This window comes from Aedes aegypti, chromosome 3 (genome assembly GCF_002204515.2).
Source record: "Aedes aegypti strain LVP_AGWG chromosome 3, AaegL5.0 Primary Assembly, whole genome shotgun sequence".
Taxonomy (NCBI): Eukaryota; Metazoa; Arthropoda; class Insecta; order Diptera; family Culicidae; genus Aedes; species Aedes aegypti.
Window position 1 is genome coordinate 178,588,038 of NC_035109.1, and position 24,158 is coordinate 178,612,195.

The 24,158-nt window shown below is 36.3% G+C and overlaps 1 protein-coding gene across 1 annotated transcript in view; it reads left to right on the top strand.

Annotated features, from left to right (window-relative positions):
* The first annotated feature begins 2,811 nt into the window (after nt 1–2,811).
* Nucleotides 2,812–24,158, top strand: part of LOC5573569 — a 313,982-nt gene continuing 292,635 nt past the window's right edge. Inside the window, exon 1 of the mRNA XM_021851479.1 lies at nt 2,812–3,293. The gene's annotated coding sequence lies outside the window, so the exon portion shown is untranslated. The remainder of the gene's footprint in view (nt 3,294–24,158) is intronic.

Below are 24,158 nucleotides of genomic sequence, written 5' to 3' on the forward strand. Positions count from 1 at the left end.
CGCGTTTGAAAGCAGATCTGGCTGCGTGGAATACCACCTTTAGCTCCTTTATGAGTTCTACGTTCCTTGTCCTCTGGTAACGCCTCCTGGATTTGAGGCAAGCAGCGCGGAGACCATTGAGTGCCTCGTTCCACCAGTACGCGGGACGTCGATCGTTGCGGGGCATCGTTGTATCACATGCCCTTGCCATCGCTGTTGTCAGCCCTACCACATCTAAGTTCAAGGCATTGCTGTCGGTGCGAAGTGCCTCAACGAAGAGATCTTTGTCGAAAGCCTTCGTCTTCTACTGCCGGTCGCCAAATGTGTTCCTCTGAACTGCCGCATTGTTCAACTGGTCAATCCTGTAGCGTATCGCCTGGTGATCGCATTGGGTATACTCTTCGCTTAACCTCCAGTTTATCTTGCTTGCCAGTGATGGGCTACAAAATGTCAGGTCGATGATCGGATCCTGTCCGTTTTTCCGAAATATACTAAGGCTGCTTCGTTGCGCAATCGTACGCCTAGCTTTGCTAGAGCCTCCAGTAGGTTGTATCCTCTGGCATTGTTTACCCTCATACACCACTCCACGGCACATGCATTGAAGTCACCTCCAGAGGGTGAGGTGGTCTATTAGTTCCGGTGTGGGGTTGCAGAGGTGGTCTAGTAGTATCGGTGTGGGGTCACGTCATGACGTCACGTCCACTTTGTCGCTGTCTCGAAGTACACTGTTCTATTTTGTCAAATTGTGTCGAGGGCTGATGTCGGTCTGACCATTCCAACTGGGGAAAGCGTTTTGTAATATTGGCGTGTGACTTCCCGGTGTCCAGCACTGTTCAGTTATGCTACATTGCTAAACGCTGGCTGTTCCTCTCTCCATGTTCCCTTCAGTGGATATTATCTATATGAATGCTCTGGTAACCACGTTACCCTTGTATGAACCACCGGAAATATTGATGACTAGACAAACTTTTGGAAGTTGAAGACCAGATGTCTCAGAGATTCTTCTGTATAGAACAGAACAGCGATGTAGCGTGGCCGAATCCACCCAATTGCTGCCTGCTATTTAACTACCCCTCCGAAGCCAGATCTAGCCAGACGATCGTAGGGCCCTCGTGTTGCTTTAAGAGATGAATCAGACGCTTCTATAGACTGCAGTCTACTCCTTGAGGTAGATTTCCCGGTTTACAGTTCCGATAGTCAGCACAGAAACAAAAATCCATGTAAATTTCAGCGAAAAATCATGCACATAAAGGGAATGCCAGATATGACGCAAATTTACATGACACATCGTGTAAAATTATATCAACATCGTGTAAATTTATGCGAATTGACGCGTAATCGGTTAGAGTCCATGCTAGATTACACGATGTTTAGCGGAAACTTACATGATGTTGATGTAATTTTACACGATGTGACGTGTAGATTTGCGACATATCTGGCATTCCCTTTATGTGCACGATTTTACGCTGAAATTTACACGGATTTTTCTTTCTGTGAGGTTATAGTATGCTTATGGAGTTTTTTTTTTGAAATTTCTCATCGTAATAGGTTATTTTTCATCACGCCAATCTGTCATGGAACGGCCTACTTTCCTACATGCAGTATGCAGTGCGGGAATAATCAATACACAACTGAAACCAGTGCTGCAATAATTCATTATGAAACGCTTTCTCATTACGCAACTGTTTTAAGGTCAGCATTTGAGTTCAACAATTTTTCAGAAATTTTGAAATGATGGTGAATGCATTCCGATATAATTTCTGATACCTTCGAGTGGTCTTCTACGAAATTGCAAAAAATGTTGCACGTAACTCATTGCAGAACTCGATTTTTACAGCAATCGTTGTGTATAACTCGTGCTGTAAAAATCATCATTCTGCAACTTGTTCCGTAAACTACTATTGCCTTCTTAGGAGAAAAGCACTAATTTTCGACCCACAAAAATTCTGTGCCAATGTTCGGATGTCATACAAAGTAGGCCAAAATCGTATGAAAGGGTCGAAAATTAGTGCTGGATCGAATATTTGTGCTCTTCCCCTACTTCCTTCGAAACATCAAACTAGTGCTGGGCGGTGCAGAACTGTAGCCCCGGAAGCTGCCGGAAGTCCGTCTTGACATAAGTCTTATTTTCCATGATGAGACAATAAGACTTCGTCAGCGTATTTTGTCGTTCATCACCCTTACTGTACTCAATGCAAACTAGTACCCAATTTTCAAGTTTATTTCATAATGCAAACTATTGATCAGTGTATTTTGTAACATTTTTTTCTATGAGCAGTGTAATGCACTTTTTTTTGGCTTAGTGTGACTTTAGAATACTGTTTGGACGAAACGATAACACTTCACATTCTTAATCCTTCATCTGAAAGTCTGACCAACAATAATGATTAAAACTACGGATGTTGTTCTAGCAGAGTCACCGTGAAGTGAACGGGCTCTGACGATCGATCGGTGAAAAGAAGATCGATCTTGTGCTCCTCCAACTCGTCGTCGTTTTCGTCGTCGACGCTCTGAGCGCTGAAAAGAGGAAAGTCGAAAAGTACCGGAGCATAGAAAACAACGGGGAAGAAAATCACCAATGAGATAGGGAAGAAATCTGGTGCAAGGATCAGCATGAATTTAAATCGATGTTAAACACGCGCATGATTGAAAAGATCTTTATATCCATTTTCAAGTGGCCGGCGGCTGCGGCGCAACGAAAACGGCCCTTTTGACTTGCGTTACGGTGCTCAAGTGTTCTAGAGTAAAAGTGTTAATTTTATTGATTACATTTTACCGCCTCGCCTCGTCGTCATTTCCCTTAAGTCATTGGCCATTACCTTCTATTACCAGGGGATGATGATCTCTTCATTCAGTGTAATTTTACTCTAGCATCAGAAAGTTACGCGCACGACCGAGTCTGTGAATGTCTAACCACGTGAAGACAGTGAAAAAAGTGTACTTCTACTGCCAGCAATTTTTCGGTTGCGTCTGTTTAATGCCTCCTCATCGTTGCGGCTACCGTTGAGACTCCAAAATGCTGCAAAAAGTGTGTTAATAAATAGTGTTTAAAGATCACTGAACTTGTGGACTAGTGGTACTGCCAGAAGAGACCAGAAAAAAAACGTGTGCTGAGTCGAGAGAGGGGAAAAAGTTGATGATTTTCGTAATTATTGGACCGGCTGCAATTACTGTCGTGGGACCTGAGAAGAAAAAAAAAACAGAATCGACGTGAACGAGTGAGTCAGTTTGAAGCTACGACGTGACGATTTTTTCATGGTGTGTCCTTTCGAGATCTGGATGTTTGGCTGATTATTTGGACTTTATCAATAAAGGTAATTGTTTTCGTTTTGCTTTGTTTCAATATTTTTCTTCATACCGATAATTCTGGATATGAGTTTTAACTTTCGATCATTGTGTTTACACTTTGAAAACAAATTCATCATTTTATTTTGCCTTCATTTAATCTTCTTTTTCTGAAGTCAGAAAAATAACATCAATTCAGATTTACTGACTGGCTCTTAATTTTAATGGCTTTGTGTTTCGGAGAACAAGCATCACTTAAATAATTTGTTATGAGTTATTGTTTTTTTCAGTTGATGATCGAGGTGATATTCCAATTTTTGAAAGGATGAAACCTTTACATTCTATATTCTTGTTCATTCTCCCTTTGGCAGAATTATAGTCGTTCAATAACCACTAGTGTTACAAGGTGACAGCTTCACTTCCCTTCAATTCCTTTCAATAACTTCTGCCAATATACTGGGCCTGCATCTGTTTCTATCTGTAATAGTGTATTTGGTTTGGTAAAGTTGACAGTCGAGCGAAAGGGCTTTAAAGCCCTGCGACCGATCCTAACGATATCGACATTTTCTGCAAAACCAAGGAGAATATATGATCACGAATTTTCTTGTCGGTAATCGAACTGTTTATTACCAAAAATTAAATATTCGTTGATGTGAATTATAATTCTGTTCAAAATTACCTCTTCAAAAAAATTACTGATGGAGGAAAGTAAGCTGAAAGGACGATAGCTAGAAGCTTATGCAGAATATTTGACCGGTTTAAAAATATGTACAATCTTGATATTTTTCCATTTTCCGACTGAAAAAAAAATGTTAAACATATCAACCAAGAAGATAAGCTACACTCTAGAAGGTTCTTGATGGGGATGTAAAAAATTCCATCATCACCAGGGGCTTTCATATTTTTTTATTTTTTACTATTAGTTCTCACTTCTTCCAAATCAGTCCTCCAAGAATTTTCGAAAACGTTTTCTTGATTGAGAATGCTTTCGAAATCCTGAGTAACTTGATATTCAATTGGACTAATGAGAGATCTAGATAGGTTATCAAATTTTTCAATTTTGGTCATTGGTCAAATGAGCCAAAATGTAAACTAATTTCCAAATTAAACTTCATACTTCATACTAACATTCTTAAATGTAAAACTAAAAATATCATATCTGTAGAGCCTGAGGGCTGACCAGATAATGTTGTATATATTATTGTAACTGATACAAAACTGTTTAAATAAATATGATTTTAATTAAAAAAATTGACTAATGAGAAGAGTTGTAGATTGAAATTGTGCGCGCTTTCAAATTACATAGCAAGTTTTTGAGATGTTTCGCAATTAGTTAGTTATTATTAGTTATTTGTTTAACTTTTCAATGCTGGAAATGGCTTCACACTGAGGTTTTTTTTTTAATTTGAGATAATTTTAAAAAGAGCTTCAATCCAGGGTCCAATTGAGAAATTTTATATTTTATTATTTATATTTTATATTTATATTTAATATGGCGAGAGCTGTCCAATCGCCTTTTTCTTATGTTTTTTAAAATGAATAAAGAGTTTAAGATCATTTTATATTATCGCGGACTCGAGTTTTATTTCACAGTTTGGTATTGAAATGCCCCTATCTTCAACAATGGAATTCGTTAAAGTTATGAGAGCACTTTTAATATGTATCAAGTTTTATTTGCAAACAAAAGTTAACATCAAGATTACTATCGATGTATGTTTCATATGTATTCCAGTTGGCTAGTAAATAGTAGGAAGCTGATAGCATTAAAAATCACTTCATTAGGTATCTGAAATGTAACAGGGACATGATCAGAATCAAAATCTGCTAGAGCCTGTTAAGACCAAATCTGCCGTTGAATTTGCTTTGCTAATTGTTCCATCAGCGAAAATGATTATTGTTAGTCAGAAATTTCCTCCAGGTTTCTGAAACTGTGTCCATGTTACACGGACATCCAACTTAAGTTTAGCTTTTTCTAAAGCTTCAATATTATTTAAATCAATTTTGTTAAAGTGAACTAAATAATATTCTTGCGAAAGCCGTTTCCAACGCATACCAGATCACGTTCTCGTTTTCATAATAATTACTTGGACTGGGCAGTAAGTAAATCATATACCGTTTTGATTCATGTTCATATATGATTCTCGGCGTTATTATGCTATCAGGATACTTACCTCTCGAATAACACTGCGGAACACGTTTTTGTCTCAAACACCATAACACCGCTATTTACTTAATTAAAGGTTGCTGGATCCATTGCCATTTTTAGAAATATCATAGCACGTCTAGTTTTTGAGATATTGGCTGTTGAAAATGCTAAATTTGACTATTTCAACCAACTTGCATGCAAGTTTACCAGCTTGTATGGCAATTTATTTGCTTAATTTGCCTCAGAACTCAAACTTCATGTTTATAACAATACTTATCAACAAAGTTCATAATACTTCCGATGTTAAAAATTTATTTTTAGTGTGTATAGAAAAGTTTTGTATTTTGCCATTCAAGACAAACGAAGAATTTTGTATGGAGACTGTACAGGGTGTCCGCAAATTATCCGAACAGCTAAATATTGGCAAGATGATCTCGCATTGGAAACAATGAAAAATCAATGTCCATGTACCTTTTATAATACATGTATATGGTAACACAAAATGCAACTTTAAACAATTTCGAAATGATTGCTTGTTACTGAGATAAGCAAATTTAAATTTTTCGGAGACGTTTTTCCTGAGGGCTGCTAGTCATACTGGAGATGTGTTATCCCTAAAATTTAAAATAGATGAATCCAAATGTCCTATTGTTATTTGAAGTAACCTACAGGGTAGTGGCTTCAAGTTAGGCTGGAAAAAGAGAAATATACGATTCAAATCCAGTGAGTTCTATGGACATTTCTCTTCCGTCATAAAGCTCGAAAAACAGCTCCCTTTAAGACACCTCAATACATTTGGCTTGGTTTTGCAAGTATTTGAATTCGGAACTGTGTCAAACTTACTTCTCAAAAATATAATAGGCCAATGTTTAAGACCATGCAAGAATATTGAATTAATGCTTAATTGTATAGAGCCATGTCTTCAAAGTTTGTACGGATAATTTGCGAACACCCTGTAAGCGTGTTGAAAAATTCGATTTAATCTCAATTTAATCGTGCTATTTCAACCAAATTATATTCGAAATGAAAGTTAAAGTCGTATTTGGCATGCTTAGTAGGTTAGATCATACTATTTTTTGATAAATCATTGTTTCAATTTGATGTAAATTGATGTTTACATCAAATTTAAACAATGATTTATCCGGTGTTTTATACAACTTTGGCGACCTGTAGCTAAAAATTGTGACGTGCTGGAACATTTCTGAGAACGGCATCAGATTCAGCAGACCTAAATTTACTTGAGACACATAATTTGATTCTTGAGACACGCAAAAATGTCATTTTTGTTCCGCTGTGTAATAGGTGAAGATTTGAATTCTATAACTCCAATAAATTTAAAAAAATAGAAATGTGTATCCTCTTCATGATTCTTGTTCCGGACCGGACACCACCTCACTTTTGCTTCATATTCCGGACGCTTTGATTTGAATTGCGGACAGCTCGTGGAAAGCAAAGTTGGAAAAGTTAAATCGTTAAATAAACACTACCAGCCGTTAGAAAACCGTCAAAACTAGTTGAGCATTGTAAATTTTCAAATTTGCATGAAAGCCTAATAAAACGATTCTCCAAATTGTGAGCTTTTGAACGGCAAATTTTGAAACATTTCAATTGAAGCCTTTCCCATACGAAGTTGAGTGTCCGGAATTTGGAGCTGCCCGGAGTTTGAATCAGAACGGTATTTCATTTTTGACTTTTTCAGGTGACTTTAGTCACTTGAGAGACCTTTCAAGACGACCTTGAACAAACGTTCAGTTCTGTCATCATCGAAAAAAATCTGCTTCTGAGTAGTGCACTATGAGCGATCAGGTGGCCAATAATCGAAAAACTGACTTGTTTTGATAGATTCTGATGGGTTTTTCTTGTTTATCATTCCGTAGTAAACACTTCTATTAAGATATTCCTGTAGTTTAATTTATAAAGAATGTCAAAGTTGTATACTATGAATGCAGCATACTGCATTATCGTAATATTTTATACAAATCCTTATAAACTGTTCGAAAGCTCTGTCAAAAAGCCTATAAAAATAAAATAAAATCCTATAAAAAATACTGAAAAAAATATATTCAATTTTTTTATGTAAATTTTACACATTCCATACCAAACACTTAGTTTGTTTTCGTGAGCTCGATAGTGCGAATTTTAGTTTTTCGATTTTAACCGAAACTCAGCTAATTGTCCGGTTTCTTAGCGACGAAGATCGATTTACTGATACCGTAATCCGGGGTATCATTGATCAGCGGGGTAACATTGATCGGAATGACTCATCTCGTAAAAAGTTCGTACTAGCATTTATTCATGGAACATTTTCAAATCATGAATGGTGCTTCTCTTTCTTATATTCATGAGCTTATAAAAGTTAATACTTTTGCGAAAATTGCGTTTACCTTATTTATAAATTTGGCAACTTTTCGAAATAATGATTTTGATGGTTAAATATGACAATACTAAAAATTAATGTTTCACTTAAGTTATGCAAACGATATAAGCAAGGAAAATACGGTTCTTACTAAAAATGGCATCGCCGAAAACGATTCCGTTGTCAAAACTTTCATAAGTATGCTCAATTAGGCAACATTACCGAATAACTGTTAAGAATTGCCTTAGGAAATTGCCTACCTTTAGGCGTATTCCGTGGTTCGAGGTGTTTTTAATTTTAAAATAACTCAAAAAGTGAATGACTTGTTAGTTAGTTAGTTAGTTGACCAATGTTACCCCATATCAGCTAAATAAAAAAATCGCTCAAAGCATTTTTCTTAACCTGCTTTTACCTTTCAATAAACAAAATACAGTAAACACCTTCGAGCTATGGGTGGCAGTACTTGTTTTTTATTTCGTTTGAAAATGCAACATTTGCATTTTCAAACGAAATATTAAAGAAATATTCAGAAAAATGGTCAATGTTACCCCGGATTACGGTACTCAGCTTTTATTTCCTAAGATCCTAGTAAATTTGTTTGCGAACTACTCGGCTGTGCGGATAAAATTAGCCGAGATTCGGAATTCTAAATTAAGTGTGCTGGTTGTCCCAGGCTAAAATTTATTTTACGGGAATTGAACTCACGCTTCGTGGCACCAGAGTCTATATACAGAGAGTTGCGCGAAAAAACTTCTTTGAATGGTTTCATTGGGTTCATTCTTCGCGCAACTCTCCATTCATAGACTCTGGTATGAACTAGACAGCAAGCACACTAATCGTGTTAAGTTACTCCTGATATCTATCACTAATACATAGACAAACTTCTGTCAATCTGCGAAAACCACGTACTTTCTATTAATGCGTTGTGAAACGTAAAACTTGCAGGAGAAAATTGCTTTAAGGAAAACTTTCATGACAAAGTGGATGCTAGGTGTCGGTAACTCTACTTATGGGTATGGCCAATCGGATTATTGTGACTTCCAGCCTAATAAAATTCCTCAAGCAAATACATAGCTTTGCTGGCAGTGTTGATGACCTCGGGTAAAAAACAGAGTTTGCTGTAGAAGCTATGAATTATTAAAAATGAAAAATTGTGCTAATTCTATGTATCGAGTAAGTGAAGACGAGTTGACAGAGGAGACAAAAGTCGGTTTGCTTCCATTTAGGATCAGCTTATCTAGAATCGCAGAACATGTCTGAACGAAACAGCATCATGAATCATTAAAAACCCAAGAGCTTGATCAGTATGTTGGATCAGCGTCCATCAAATTGAATTACAAAATTTTACTAATCGCATAGATATTGTTGGTAAAATGGCTGATACTTTTTCAATTATTCAATCAATTTGTCACTATTAGCGACAAAATGCTACTCTCGAAATATGCTATGCTTTCTGCTGCAACTGAACCTTTTCGACCAAATGTTAATTCGACAAAATGTCCGTTCGACCAAATGTACTTTCGACCAAACGTCATTCGAATAAATGTCATTCGACCAAATGTCTTTCGACCAAATGTCATAGATTCGTTTTCTCTAGTTTCAAAACTATTCTGAAAACATTCTTAAACTTTTTCTACGCACGAACACGTCGGAGTCCTGGACGATTGTAACAGTGAAAGAATAGTGAAAATCCGTTGACCCGTTCTCAAGCCATTTCGTGACACACAAACACCATTCCATTTTTATTTATATAGAAGATTATTCCAACAGTATTTTACGTACCGTTAAGTCACCAGTCCTCCATTCACCGTGCACATATACAAATTCCTACAGAATATTCATACAATTTTCACAAATTATTCTTTTGTCAGCAAAATAAGATAAAACTAATGAAATGAAGTAGTTCTTGTTACAAAACATTTTGAAAAACCTAGTTTATGTAGTCAAAATCATGTGAATTCTGTTTAATAATGGGATTTTTCAACACTCTTAGTAGAAACGTTACAAATTTTCATTTTTCATTTTAACGTTAAAGTATCAAATTGTTCATAATTTCAACAAGATTTCTCTGGAGTTACCTCTGGTTAGATGTATTTCGTCGTATGAACCCTGACATTTTTTGCAAATAAGAATTTTTTTATTTTATTTTAGTCGAAACACAAATGCACGGTGAATGGAACCTTTTCAATATGTATGGTTCCTATTAAAAGGCTTGGATTTATTGTTATGTCGTGATTTAATTACTTTATATTTAGTTTTTGAGCGAATATGACATGGTTTAGACAATACAGTCAATCCTCGCAAAATGATTTTGATAAGAGAATAATAATTTTGCCATTTTTTTCAACTTTTTATGGCTTTTGTTGTAAAATAGGATTTGAATACACGTTAAAAATGAGTGCGCACACTACTAGCAACATATTTGCTCCACCAACAACGTTTCTTCAAAATACAAAATTAAATCATGACGAAAACTATACGCACGGTAAATGGTGCACCAGCGTGCACGGTGAATGGTGACATAGAACGGTACGAGGCGACCTTAACATTTGGAAAAAATATATAATTTTTTAAAGCGCAGATTTTTTTAAAAGCACGGTGAATGGTATGGTAGCTTGACGGTACAATTATCAGTGCTTCTTTACGCCCTTTTATTTGGTTTCAATCCTGGATTTAATTTATTTACTATCGATATTAACTCTAGCTTTTACAACAATTTCCAACAATCTGTAAGTCTTACGAACTAAACAATGTTAGCTATCATATAGGGTAAAGTATGGATATAGGGTATATAGGGTAAAAGTGGATAATTGAACATCATAAAATGAAAAAATATAATCATTACTATGTATGCTCTTATATTTATACACACGTGGAATAGGTGTACACTACATTTCTGGCCGTGTATCCGGATTGGCCACCAGTATCCAAATCCTTGTAGTTGGAGGTGCAACTAATCACCCGCACTAATCCGTTAAAAATTAGAGAATTGGTCTATTAAGTCAAAAGATATGGGGCCTTCCCTAGCGGAGTGGTTAGAGTCCGCGGTTACAAAGCAAAGCCATGCTGAAGGTGTCTGGGTTTGCGTTGGGCAAAATTGTCTATAACATCGATGTTACTGATTCACCCGATTTCAGAAGCTTCAAACATCGATTCAAAAATCGATAAATTGAAATGAAAACATCGATTTACGGAACATTATTGATTCAAAATCACCCAACGCTAGTCTGGGTTCGAATCCCGGTCGGTTCATGATCTTTTCGTAATGGAATGTTTTTTGACTTTCCTGGGTATATAGTATCATCGAACTTGCCACACGATATACGAATGCGAAAATGGCTACTTTGGCAAATAAAGCTCTCAGTTTAGAGGAATTTAACCATAATCGTTTTTCAAATTTTCAAACACAGTTTTTATTGCTCAAAATTAAAGCGATGCTCATGAAAATTGATCATTGAATTGCACCTGCTATCTGTAATACGATGATAGATTTTCGTGGAGATTTCTTTAAATTTAGATGAAACAACTGGTTTTTATTTTTTGATGATTGTCGATGACTGAATGATGGGTTCTTGAGCCTCAATAACTGTGGAAGTGCTTATTGAACACTAAGCTGAGAAGCAGACTTTGTCCTAGTGAGGACGTAATACTAAGAAGCAAAAAAGTGCAACAAATTCGTCCACGCCTATTTAGAAATTAACATAAATCATGTTCTTTCGTTGAGTAAACTGAGGGTACCACACACCCAAATTGATAATTTGATTGATCACATTAAAAAACGCTCAAAATTATCCAGTTTCAACAGGATTATAGACATTTCAGAAGAAAAAAAAAAGATCCACTTTTTTATTTGGACTTTTTATTTTGGACTTGGCAGTACCGATACAAGATTCAAAAACTACTTTCCATTATTCTCGAAAACTTATTCATATAGACTCAAGTCAAAAAAGTATACAAACTTACTTTATTGATTATATGTGTTTCACAGACAAAATTCTACACGTTTTGCTCTGAACCAGCTCGATTTTTCACTTTTAGAACGTTTAACTTCCGGATTTACAAAACGACGAAAGTAAGATTTTCAACTTTCGCAACCTAACCACTACTTTCGCCGCCCCGCTGTATGGAGAGACAAAGTGACTTAACCACGAATCAAAACAAAACACTACTTGGGTCGATTTTACACTGGTAGAAAAACGTCGCAAGTGACTGAATAAAACGGCTTATCATTTTGCCATATTTTTTTTGTGGGAAATCATAGGAACTCCCTAGTTTTTGAACGCGACCTGTTTGTATGAAAAATTTAAGCAATGTACACGGTGAAAAAATGTCAAAAAGGTGATTCATTATAAAACAGTTTTAGAAGACAGGTTGTGATTCTTCTGAATTATTTTTTTCAAAACCGTCTGGAAGTTACTTACGCCGATTTGAAAAAGTAATCGAGTATTGGACTCTATTTTGACTGAACAACTTTGTGACAAAAAATCAATCTAAAGAGCTTTCTATGCATAGCTGACAGATCTACAGGAAGAGGCAACTCAGTCATAAAATTGTTATCCAATTTGCCCGAATCTACCGCAACATTGTCCGATCAAAGTCCAAGTTGAATATTGTGTGCGCACGGAAGCAATGACTGGACGATAATTGTTGTCACGCATTGACATAAAAAAATCGAAACTATTGCTGAGATTCACGCTTCTATGTGTTCGGACAAAATTTGATTGGCATGCCGCACAACTAAAAGTTGATTAATGGAAGCTTCCCATCTTCGTTAGATAAAAAGGATAATTTTCGTTTTCTTCCGGCACTTATGAATACTTATGATTTCGTTTTAGTAATGTAAGATATTTGAAGTCAGGAAGTCGTACTACACCGCTTGATATGATTATTAGCAATCAATTTGAACAAAATCAAACATTCATCTTCAAATATTACTATGACTGCAAAATTCCCTTAGATAACTCTGCGCTGAGCAAGCTAGTTCAAGTAGGTACATGCATATGTAAAAGCAAAACTAAGTGGCGCCAAAATTAGTACCAAAAATGGATGGGAACTTTCTCCTCAAAATCTCTACAATCTTGGTGGCTGCAATTTGCATTTAGCCGTGGCTTTGGTATTACCTACAAACATCAGCACAATTGAACCTAGTGCGCGTGATCGATCGTGGAGGGCCAAATTTTCTTGCTTCTTCGAATCCATGCATGGCCGAACAACCCGAATAAAAATTACAATTGATAGTTGAAGATTTTCAAACTTTATAAAACCTGCGGTTTATAATAGAGTCTATAATTTAGTTATTGTTGAATGTGTAAAAGTATTCATGAAAACTTTTGTAGACAACCGTTGTTACTATAATTCGTTTGGTGTCTTCTTAGCTATAGTTTTAATGTGTCTAAGAAATATCCTGTTGGAAAATACGGTATTGTTACAATAAAATCTATGGTATTTCAATAAAAGGTTTCATCAGGGCACCTGACGAAGGGCTGGCTAATGCCCAAAAAGTCAATTGCGTGGTGGCGAGCTCGCAAGCTGGCGAAAAATAATGTGAAATAAACCCTCAAACTTAATGATACATTTGCGGTTTGGCAGTAACGGCGGTTTACACTGAATTTTACAAATCTCAACATAAATTACGCGGACATCAGCGCCGTAGTCGGAATAATGCAAAAGTAGAAAATTGCTCGAACAATACACCCATCCATGGCACAGACAGAACGCGCCAATAGCGTAGACGTGCATCCATGTAACTACTTTACGACTGCGTTGAAGAGGCCAGTAAAAAGTCTCTCTCATTTTTTGGTGTCGTGATGGAGTCGGCCAGTCTTCACCTGGCTTAAATTTCGCACACAAAGTGTTAGCCGTTTTGAATATTTCCGCCGTGCAGGCAATTAATTTGAATAGATTTTATTTTGGTGACACGGTTAGCGGTTGGTGACGTGTTTTCATAACTTTTTTTTGTAGGCATTTAGTGTCTATCAGGGGTCTCAAAACTGTTTGCTTGACGAAGCACTGCATTTATTAGAAGATGAAGAAAATATTTGAGTTTGAGTTTGAGTTATCCAGACATATGGAAGAAAAATGATGTGATACATTTGCTATAATTTACATATAGGGGATTTTGTAATTTGTATGAATAAATGAGTTAATACGTGAACTTTTATGCGACTTGTCGTTGTCTGGGAAGAGCACAACGTAGGCTTCGAAAATGTAAAAAATGAACACGTTAGCACTGCTTTGCTCAGTCAATGATGATGTTTCTTTTCAAATCGTTCTAAATAGTCAATGAAATGCGATCAAAACAATCATCATTCGAAAAGAAAACAAATTATTCTACAAATCATACATTTTATCCAATTTATTTCACATTCGTTAGAAACTTATTGGATAATTTCAGCTTAAATTGGAATAGTGAAAGTAAACTAAATTCCTGTCGAAAAACTTAAAAATTTTCAGAAGAATCGTGGAATCTCTGATTTTTTTTTCCAAAACTCCTGAACATAAACCTCATAGATAAGCTTAAGGATTTACTACAAAAAATCGTGTACTTTTGTTTTCGTTTTATTTTCTATAATGGACAATGATTGGCGTTGAAACGGATGAAATTTATTCCAAACTAGTGGTCCAGGCAAACTTCGTCCTGCCATCAAGTCATCAAGTAGGCTGTTGAAAAATGTCATGGTATCTCATATACAAAATGATATATTAGCACTTCCCCATTTTACCAAATTTTCTGATAACTTTCTTAAACTTTTTTGTCACACAAACACGTTAGAGCCCTTCAAGAAGACAACAGTGGAAGAATTGTGCAAATCGGATGTCCAATTCTCTAGTTATTTCGTGACATACAAACACCACTCCATTTATATTTATATAGATGTTTATATATCTAACATCTCATAAACTGTTTTGCATGAATTCCAAAGGTTCATAACACTATGGTCAGCAGATTGATGTAGAAACATTTTTTTCCTACTTGCAGAAATTCCAAACAAACTTTTTTGGAAAAACCTTTTTCAACATTATATTAGTTGTGTAGGATGTTCCTGAAATCCCATGAGGAATTTATCAACAAATTTTCTAAGTTATGTAAAATTTTCCTGCAGAATTCAAATTCAGTCAAACATTTTAATTCTGCAGGAAATTTTTACATAACTTAGAAAATTCGTTGAGAAATTCCTGATGGGATTTCAGGAATAGGAATCATATGAGAATTCTACATATTTCAAAAACTACTAGGTATTCCGTCTTGGAATTGCACAAGAATTTAATCCCAGAAGACGGATTCCGCCAATATTTGATAGGATTATTCCTGAAAAATTGTTCTAAGGAAAATCCTTAAACATATGTTCATGAATATCTCAATAAATCCCTTCCTCTTCTAAGTTATTTGGCTAAATGCTTTCTCACAGATTCCTTTACCGCTATGCTAATTTCGGGAGGCAACAGTATCCCTGGGGGTTTTCAATAAATTTTCTCTGAAGATTCAAGGGCAAGAGACATTTTAAAACCACTTTTCGTAGATGTTTCTTGTGTAATCTAAAGATTTGAAGCAGAATTTCTAGAGAAAAAACAGAATATATTTTTTCGAGCCAGGTTAAATTTCAGCCTTAACAAAATATACCTAGGTTTAAACTACTTGAAAAAATCTGTTATGAATTATATCATTTTTTTGCCAAAACTTCCCATTGTGTAAAATTCCTTTAGTATTTTTGCCTAACTGAATAGTTAATTTCGTTGGATATTGTACGAGTTGTAATCCATTTATAGATTTCTTCAGTGAATTCTAATAAAGGAAATCATCATCACTGAACACCTCGAGCATGACATCCTCCAAAAACATGGGAAATCATGCTTTCTGTTAAAACAATTAGAACAGCATTGTTTGCATTATTCAGAAAATACGAATTTCAGGAACCGAAGTTCCAGGAGATTGACGCTGTTTTGTACCACCGTATATTTTGCAACGGAGATGTCTACCAACAACAAGCTGCAAAAAGTTATGAACATTTCTGGAACAAGCGAATGTCATTGAACGATATTATATAATGACGGTATTTTCTAATGAGAAAAGTGTTTGTAATGAATTTCTCGTCTAGTTCTTTACTTCTTTAAACTAAATGTTCCACGAAGCATCAAGTGAAAACCCCCCAGCCTTCAGTGTCGCCTTCACTCCCATGTTCCTTCAGGTGAGTAGTGCGTGTGGTAGAGTGCGAAACTTGTGGAACGGGGGGACCATCTGGATGTGTATAACAAAGACGAATTGCGTCTGATGATGCAGTGAACGGTCTCTGAAGAAGCCAGAAGTGGAGGCAACAACAAGATTAAGAAATCAAATCCGACGAAAGTGAAGTGAGAGATGAAATAAAGAGTCCCCGGAATGGAGCGTAACGATGGCTGTTCGGAAAGTTCGAGCGACAAAAGGTGAAGTGGAAACGATTTGAAAAATACAAACGAACGCGAAAGATTGACGATAAAACGAAGAAACACTCCGAAGAAGATGAAGAAGGTGATGATTATGATTGAATGTCATGCAAAAGAGTGACGTGAAATGAAATAATCAGCGCAGTCCAACGAGTCCGATTAGCGCGTGAGAGGAAAGGGCTGGATCGTGGATCGTCAAAGGAAATTGCGACTATGAAACTAATTTGAATGGGTTAAACCGGCTAAAAACGGGTCCATCCCAAAATGAGGAGACAGCTCGCATGACCCGATTGTGTTCGATATGTGTGGCACTGAAATGGATGTAAGTGGATAATGAATTTCAGCTTTCGATAAAGGGGCGGTCCCTATGGCAAATTCACATTAATTGATACGTCTACGTATATCTTGATCTCGAGTCAAGGGAACGTTTAACTCCCAATAATCAGAACTGACGAGGATGATTCAGCGAAACAGAGCAAACTTGATCTATTTTTCCCGCGCACTGTGGTTAACTTGCCGTTAGACAGGTTTTGTTTAAATGGAAGGCAAAGAATAGTAAATCGGCTCAAGAAAGTGTTCTCTTTAAACCGTTGAGAAAGGCGATGGATTTTTATATTTGATCTCGATCAAATATAGAAAACACGCTGAATAGTGGCGTTGCACTTTCGCGATACAACAACTCAATACATAAACAGTTCATAACTCAGTTCTAATTTGTTAGAAAATCATACCTTAAATTGTCTCTCTACATGCTATTGTGTTCAGAAAAATAGTAGTGAAAACCGATATTCAATCAAAATGTTCCATTTTGTTTGCTATAACTTTGTTATCGTAATGATCGACTGGGTGGAACATGTGATGGAGTTGCTATCATCATTCATAGTCTATGAAACATCAATTTATTTTCGTGGAAATCAAAGTTTTTGAAAACTTTGGGTGTTTCTGTTGAAACACAGCTTGGTAAGTATACTTCCATAGCTGCCTATTTACCCTTTTAATGCAATGGGCAGAAAGTTAATTCGCTCCAAACTGACTTGCGGAGTTTGACGAGTGCTCTTCAGGTTATTTCTGAATTCAATACCCTGATAACCCTAGTTGTTTTTCCTCTTGTAAAAACCCTTCTACGATTGATTTGGTTTTAACCGACGCTAGTCACATTTGTAGCATACTGGTTACTTAAGTAGTTTTTGATTCTGATCATGTCATTCGACAGTGTTTGGCATGATGGCTTGAATGTAAAATTAAAAAACTTTCAATTTTCCAACATACATTGTTTGAATAATCCAAAGTTACACTGCAGGTGAATTATCAGAACTCCAAGTCTGAAAGACATTCTTTAAGAGCTGGTGTTTCTCAAGGCAGAATTTTGGGAACAATATTATACAATATTTTCACATCTGACATACCTGATTTATCTCAAGGATATCAAAAATCTTTGTCTGTGGATGATACAGGTCTGTCCCTCAAATGACGAAGTCTGCATGTCATCTGTAGTAGATTGGAAGAAAGTTTGGATATTTTTTCTTCAAACTTGCAAAAATGGAAGTTATCTCTTTATGCGTCCAAAACTCAATTTATAATGCTCCCATATAAACCAAAAGCTCTTTATTTGAAACCTTCAAGTAGACATATTCACCCCTAGAGTAAAGTGGGGCAAAAGTTCGAGTGGGGTAAGTGTTTCTTTTTAAGATTTCTAGCTCAATTCAAAACAAATCTTATAAATGTCATGGTGGTTCGAATGCTATTCAAGTAAGAGACTTTCAATCCAAATATCATAAAAATCGATTGAAATTTGGAAAAGTTATGGCTATTTGTTGTTTTTCGACGTGAATATTGTAATTTTTGGTCAAACTTTCGTTGGATGGAACCAATTGAATATAAAATCTATTTCAATATTTTATGTAAGGGCGTTTCTTGGCCTATCATAAGGTTGCTTTGAGGTGTATTATTGTTTGCATAAATGCTTGAAAACAATTTTTGGCCCACAGTGGGGCAAAAGTTCGAATCAGCGGGGCAAAAGTTCGACCCATGTATAAAATCCAGGAAAAATTTGCAAATTGCCTAAACACCACATATTATCTTCAAATTTAGTTAAATTTGTCTGATCGTGTGAGAATTGTCACCAAAATTTTACATTTCCACTTAGTTTTGCGAAAAACTGCTGTTTTTGAGTATATTACAATTTAGAGTAAGGTGGGGCAAAAGTTCGACCTTAGTGGTATAATCAAAGTTTCCAAGAAAACAATAGCAGTTAAAACAAAACAAATACCATACAGTGAACCGTCAACATATTGGCTATAATTTTGCTGAATAAACTTGTGTCAAAATATTTACCCATTTTTAGTTATAACAGTTTCAAAATTAATTGTCTTATTCGAACTTTTGCCCCACCGGTGGGGCAAGAGTTCGAATCTAGTGTGGGGCAAAAGTTCGCTGGCTAAAACACAAAATATCGATCCTTTTATGACAGGCATACTTTACATCAGCCGTAAACTTAAGTTTGACGAAAAATACACACTAAATTTTCGTCAAAAAATTGCCCAAAACCGGGTTAAATGTAATATACTCAAAAATAGCAGTTTTTCACAAAACTATGTGGAAATGTAAAATTTTGGTGACAATTTTCACACGATCGGACAAATTTATTTGAATTTGAAGATAATATGTGGATTTTAGGCAATTTGCAATTTTTTCCGTGATTTTATACATGGGTCGAACTTTTGCCCCGCTGATTCGAACTTTTGCCCCACTATGGGCCAAAACTTGTTTTCAAGCATCTATGAGGTGTATTAGCCTCAAAGCAACCTTATGATAGGCCTAGAAACGCCCTTACATAAAATATTGAAAAAGATTTTATCTTCAATTGGTCCATGCAACGAAAGTTTGACCAAAAATTACAATATTCACGTCGAAAAACAACAAATAGCCATAACTTTTCCAAATCTCAATCGATTTTTATGATATTTGGATTGAAAGTCTCTTACTTGAATAGCATTCGAACCACCATGACATTTATAAGATTTGTTTTGAATTGAGCTAGAAATCTTAAAAAGAAACTCTTACCCCACTCGAACTTTTGCCCCACTTTACTCTACTCGGTTTTGGGCAATTTTTTGATGAAAATTTAGTGTGTATTTTTCGTTAAACTTAAGTTCACGGCTGTTGTAAGGGATGCCTGTCATAAAAGGATCGATATTTTGTGTTTTAGCCAGCGAACTTTTGCCCCACACTAGATTCGAACTCTTGCCCCACCGATGGGGCAAAAGTTCGAATAAGACAATCAATTTTGAAACTGTTATAACTAAAAATGGGTAAATATTTTGACATAAGTTTGTTCAGCAAAATTATAGCCAATATGTTGACGGTTCACTGGATGGTATTTGTTTTGTTTTAACTGCTATTGTTTTCCTGGAAACTTTGATTATACCACTAAGGTCGAACTTTTGCCCCACCTTACTCTATCCTTGTTTACGTTTGAATGCATTTTCGATCGAAAATCGTTTTGCATTCCCGTTTACGCTAGCAAAATCAAGAGGGCCGTTGATTCGATCGAAAGTTGGATCCGCCATAAACAAGAATGGAGGTGATTGTCACGATTAGAGAGTTCCAATAAATTACTCAGATGAAGTTATGTATCTCGGGCTCATTCTAGATAAAAAATTAACTTTCAAAAATAAAATTGAGTTCATTCAAGCCAAATGTAACAAATATCAACAGAAAAGCAAAACAATGTCTTAAGAAGAAGCTTTTGATCTTCAAACAAATTTTCAGGTCAGCCATGTTGTAATATGGACTAGCTGTTGTAATACCAGGAAAAGAGCGGTGCAGAGGATTCAAAATAAAAGTTTGAAAATGATTTTGAAGCTCACTACCTGGTTATAGTGCCAATGTATTGTATAGAATATCTAATGTTGAAACATTGGAACAAATGTCGAAAAAAAATTATAATCATTTAAGACAAAAATCGTTCAATCTTCTATTATCACGATTAAAAAAAAGGTCAGAAAAAAAAAAAGATTAGAAGGCAAAGAGAGCTCTCAGTTGACAACTGTGGAAGTGTTCATTAGAACACCAAGCTGTGAAGCAGGCTCTTTCCCCCGGTTGAGACGTAACGGTAGAAAGCAGAAGAATTACATCCACGTGGTTCACATCCGAAAGCATCATTGAACAAAAATAAAATAAACTAACGTAGTTCTTCTTCTTCTTCTCTCTGGCGTTAACGTCCCAACTGGGACAGAGCCTGCTACTCAGCTCAGTGTTCTATTGACAGTTATTAACTGAGAGCTTTCTTTGTCGATTGACCATTTTTGCATGTGTATATCGCGTGGCAGGTACGAAGATACTGTATGCCCTGGGAAGTCGAGAAAATTTCTATTACGAAAAGATCCTTGACTGGTAGGATTCGAACCCACGACCCTCAGCTTGGTCTTGCTGAATAGCTGCGCGTTTACCACTACGGCTATCTGGGCCCCGTAGTATGGAAGGTAAAAATTAAGATAGTTGAAAATGTAAGATAGAGATATCCGTTCACCCATTATTCAGTAATTTCTGAAAATTGTTGTGTAATTATTCATTAGGCAACTTAAAAGGGTTGCGCAATGATAAAGTGTTGCGTAATGAGTCAATACGCCATTGTAATGGAGCTGACGACACTGCATAATTCAGTGCAGGACGGAGGGCCGCTTCATGACGGATGGATGTGACGAAAATCAGCCTTTTACGATGAGAAATTACAAAAAGACGGTTACGTGGCATTCAAATCTAAAATTTCTATTCAAACTACCCAACATTCCGATGATACTTGGGGGACTACCGAAATGTCAATGTTGTAGAGGGAATGATATATTTATGCCAACTTTTCAACCGAAACTGAAGCCCAGTCAACCTCTGTGTGTGCAAACATCTTACTATTGGAAATGTTTAATAAACAAATATCAATACTAAATAGACGTTCTCCGTCGGTTTATGCAGTAAATGGTGGAAAGATAAAAGTAATAATGATAGTACTGTAGCATCGTGACCATATTTCATTTGAGCTTCGCTTTTCTTCTGCACTCCATTATATTATACACACAGTTTTGCTCTAGCGTAGACGTTCGTGGTCGTTAGCAGCGCGCGCAGACGATTATAAGTACAGCAAGTTCCAGCTCTGCTTGGCCATCCGCACGCGGCCAGCTGTGTCCCTAGAGAGTCATTCCAGGACGGATCAGCTGAATAAATGTTGCAGAGAATCGGCTGGTCCATGGAGAATAGAGATCATCAAGAACTGAATTTTATGTATAGGGTGTCCTAGAAAATATGGGGTACAACTTTGGAAACGAGAATCATAAAACAAACAAATACATAGGGTGTAGTGCTAGTAACCATCGTATTCAGCTTTGATCAGTGAGAACCTACAATTTTACCAGTATTGCAGTGAATGATGCTGATACAAACAATTATTTACTAAAACGGCTTTCGCATTGTACAATAAGATTTTGATAAACCTTGATCGTTTTTAGGAATAATTCATTGAAATTATTACTTGCCGGTTTCTCTATTCATCGTATCGTTTTCATTTATGTCGCAATCAGTTTCCAGATTCGTCTCACAACTAACGGCTTACTGTGATATAGTGAGTGGTCAAAATACAACACATCAACGCTATGATAAAATGTTTTACTAGAATTTATAGATCTATGAGCATCTCCCTCCATTCCTCCCTGTACGTTTATAAATTTTCCATTGAACATTTATTTTAGTTCTATGAGTTTGTGTATCCATATGCAAGATGCCATGTTTTGCGCTTTTAGAGCTATACAAGTGCTTGATATTAAGTCAATTATACAAAAAAATACAATCGAATATGTTTAGAACGTGAATTTTAAACTTTTATATAGCAAACTCTGTTACTTGGGCGTTAAGAAACTTTGTATCGTAAAGTGGTGTGGCTCAGTCGACCGCTAAACATTTCTCTCAAATCGTGTTTGTCCATGCGATTTCGGTGAAAAAGTGCAAAGTGGATAATTGAACTGATTTTTTTTATCGAAACAGTGTAGTTTTATTGCATTTTCTGTGTAAACTTGTACGAACCATAACAGTTTTCACAAAATTACACTTGAAAAATGAATCTATGCTGCAGGTAAGGTTGAATATCCACCGTAGTGGAGCATTTTTAGTTTGATACGATGAATAATAGCGCTTACGACGAAGTAGAAAGAAACCCTATTTTTTATAGTTTCGTATTTTTCCTTGTGACATTTTGAATGCCTCCTATAAAAATTTGGTTTGATAAAATAACTTTTCATTATTTATAGCAAATCGAAATAAAAATTTAAACAAAAATTCTTGTAGAACATCTTAAATGCAATATACTTGAACTCATCACATCTAAGGATTTTGATTAAAACATTCACTTCACGCTATCATTGTGTTTGGGCCTTTAGAGATATCGATGATCATGGGCTAGAATAGCTTTCCCGGGAAGCTCTGACAAGACTGATTAGAGCGACGATGAAGGTATGCAAAATTGACGGAGGCTAACACAAGATTGAGGAATTTCGTGCCTGTTGTTTAGCATTATCACTCAGGCAAATGGACTTTCGAAATACATAGAAGAAACCACTTATGAAAACTCGCAACAATAAATCGGATTGAAATTCATAGCTTTGTCTTTTAAAACCAACATTTCAAAACAAAAATATGTTTTCGCGGCAACCTGGAATCAAACCAAGAACCTTGCGATGGTACGCCACGCGCTTTGATGTGAGTTGATGCTTAAAACGATACATAAAGCGTTCGTATTGCAAGAACCGTTCCACCTTTCATAAGGCAAAATGTATGCATTTCGATAGTCAAGTTCACAGCGTATACGCAAGAGGATGTGATACGAAGAGCTGGGTTTAATAGCCGAGGTACGTTTTTCAAAGGTCCAGTCAATTTCGCTTTAAAATCGATGGGGTGATGCGTTTGGACCTAATATTTCCGACATTTTTGGATGATTTGCCGTATAGTAGAGAACTGTTCCACCGTCGAGCGACCGTTCGGGAATCCGGCATGATAACTTCCCACGAACTCGTTTGCTATTGGTGGCAAACGACGAAAGATGATCTGGGATAACACTTTGTAGGCGGTGTTTAGAACACAGACCGTTTGATAGTTCACCGACGAATCTATGACAAAAGGTCGAAAGACAAAAAGTCGAAGCAGCGGGGATTTGTTACACAAATTCCTCCGGGGATTTTCTCCAGAAATTCGTCCGGAGATTTTTTCAAAGAATTTCTTCAGGGATCTCCCAAGAACTTCTCTTAAGATAGGTAGTTCGTCCTGGATTTTATTTAATATCTCCAGGAATTCTCCAGAGTTCTTCAAGTACAGTCAACCCTCCATAAGTCGATATCTGAAGGGTCCATCGACTCATACACTAAATCAAAAAAAAAAAAAACTTAATAATTCCTTAAGGAATAATTATGATTTGGCGCCACAACGATTATTGTTGAAATTTTTAGGATTTACTTATGATTTCTGGAGAGTTTCTCCAGAGTTCCTTCCCAACGATGGTATTTTTTTCGAATGTTCTTCTTAGTTTCTCAAGGAATTTCTCCGAAGTTCATCAAGCAATTACCTCAGAGTTCCTCCAGAAACACATCCGGAGTTTCTCCAGCAACGCCTCCTGAGTTCCTCCAGGAATTGCTTCGTAGTTTCTCCAGGATTTCTTTCGGAGATTCTCTGGGTTTTTGTCCAGAGTTCATAAAGGAATTTCTTAAAAATTTGGAATTCTTTCGAAGCTGCTCCGGTAATTCCTTCTGAGTTGCACTAGAAATTCCTCCGGAGTTCTTTCAGCAATTCTTTTGGGTTTTATCCAGCATATCCTCCGAATTTCCTCCAAAGCTCCAGGAAAAACTCCGGAGAAATTGCTGAAAGAGCCCCGGAAGAATTGCTGGAGGACCGACAGAGGCATTCTGGACAAAATCTCAAAAAAGAAATCCTAGA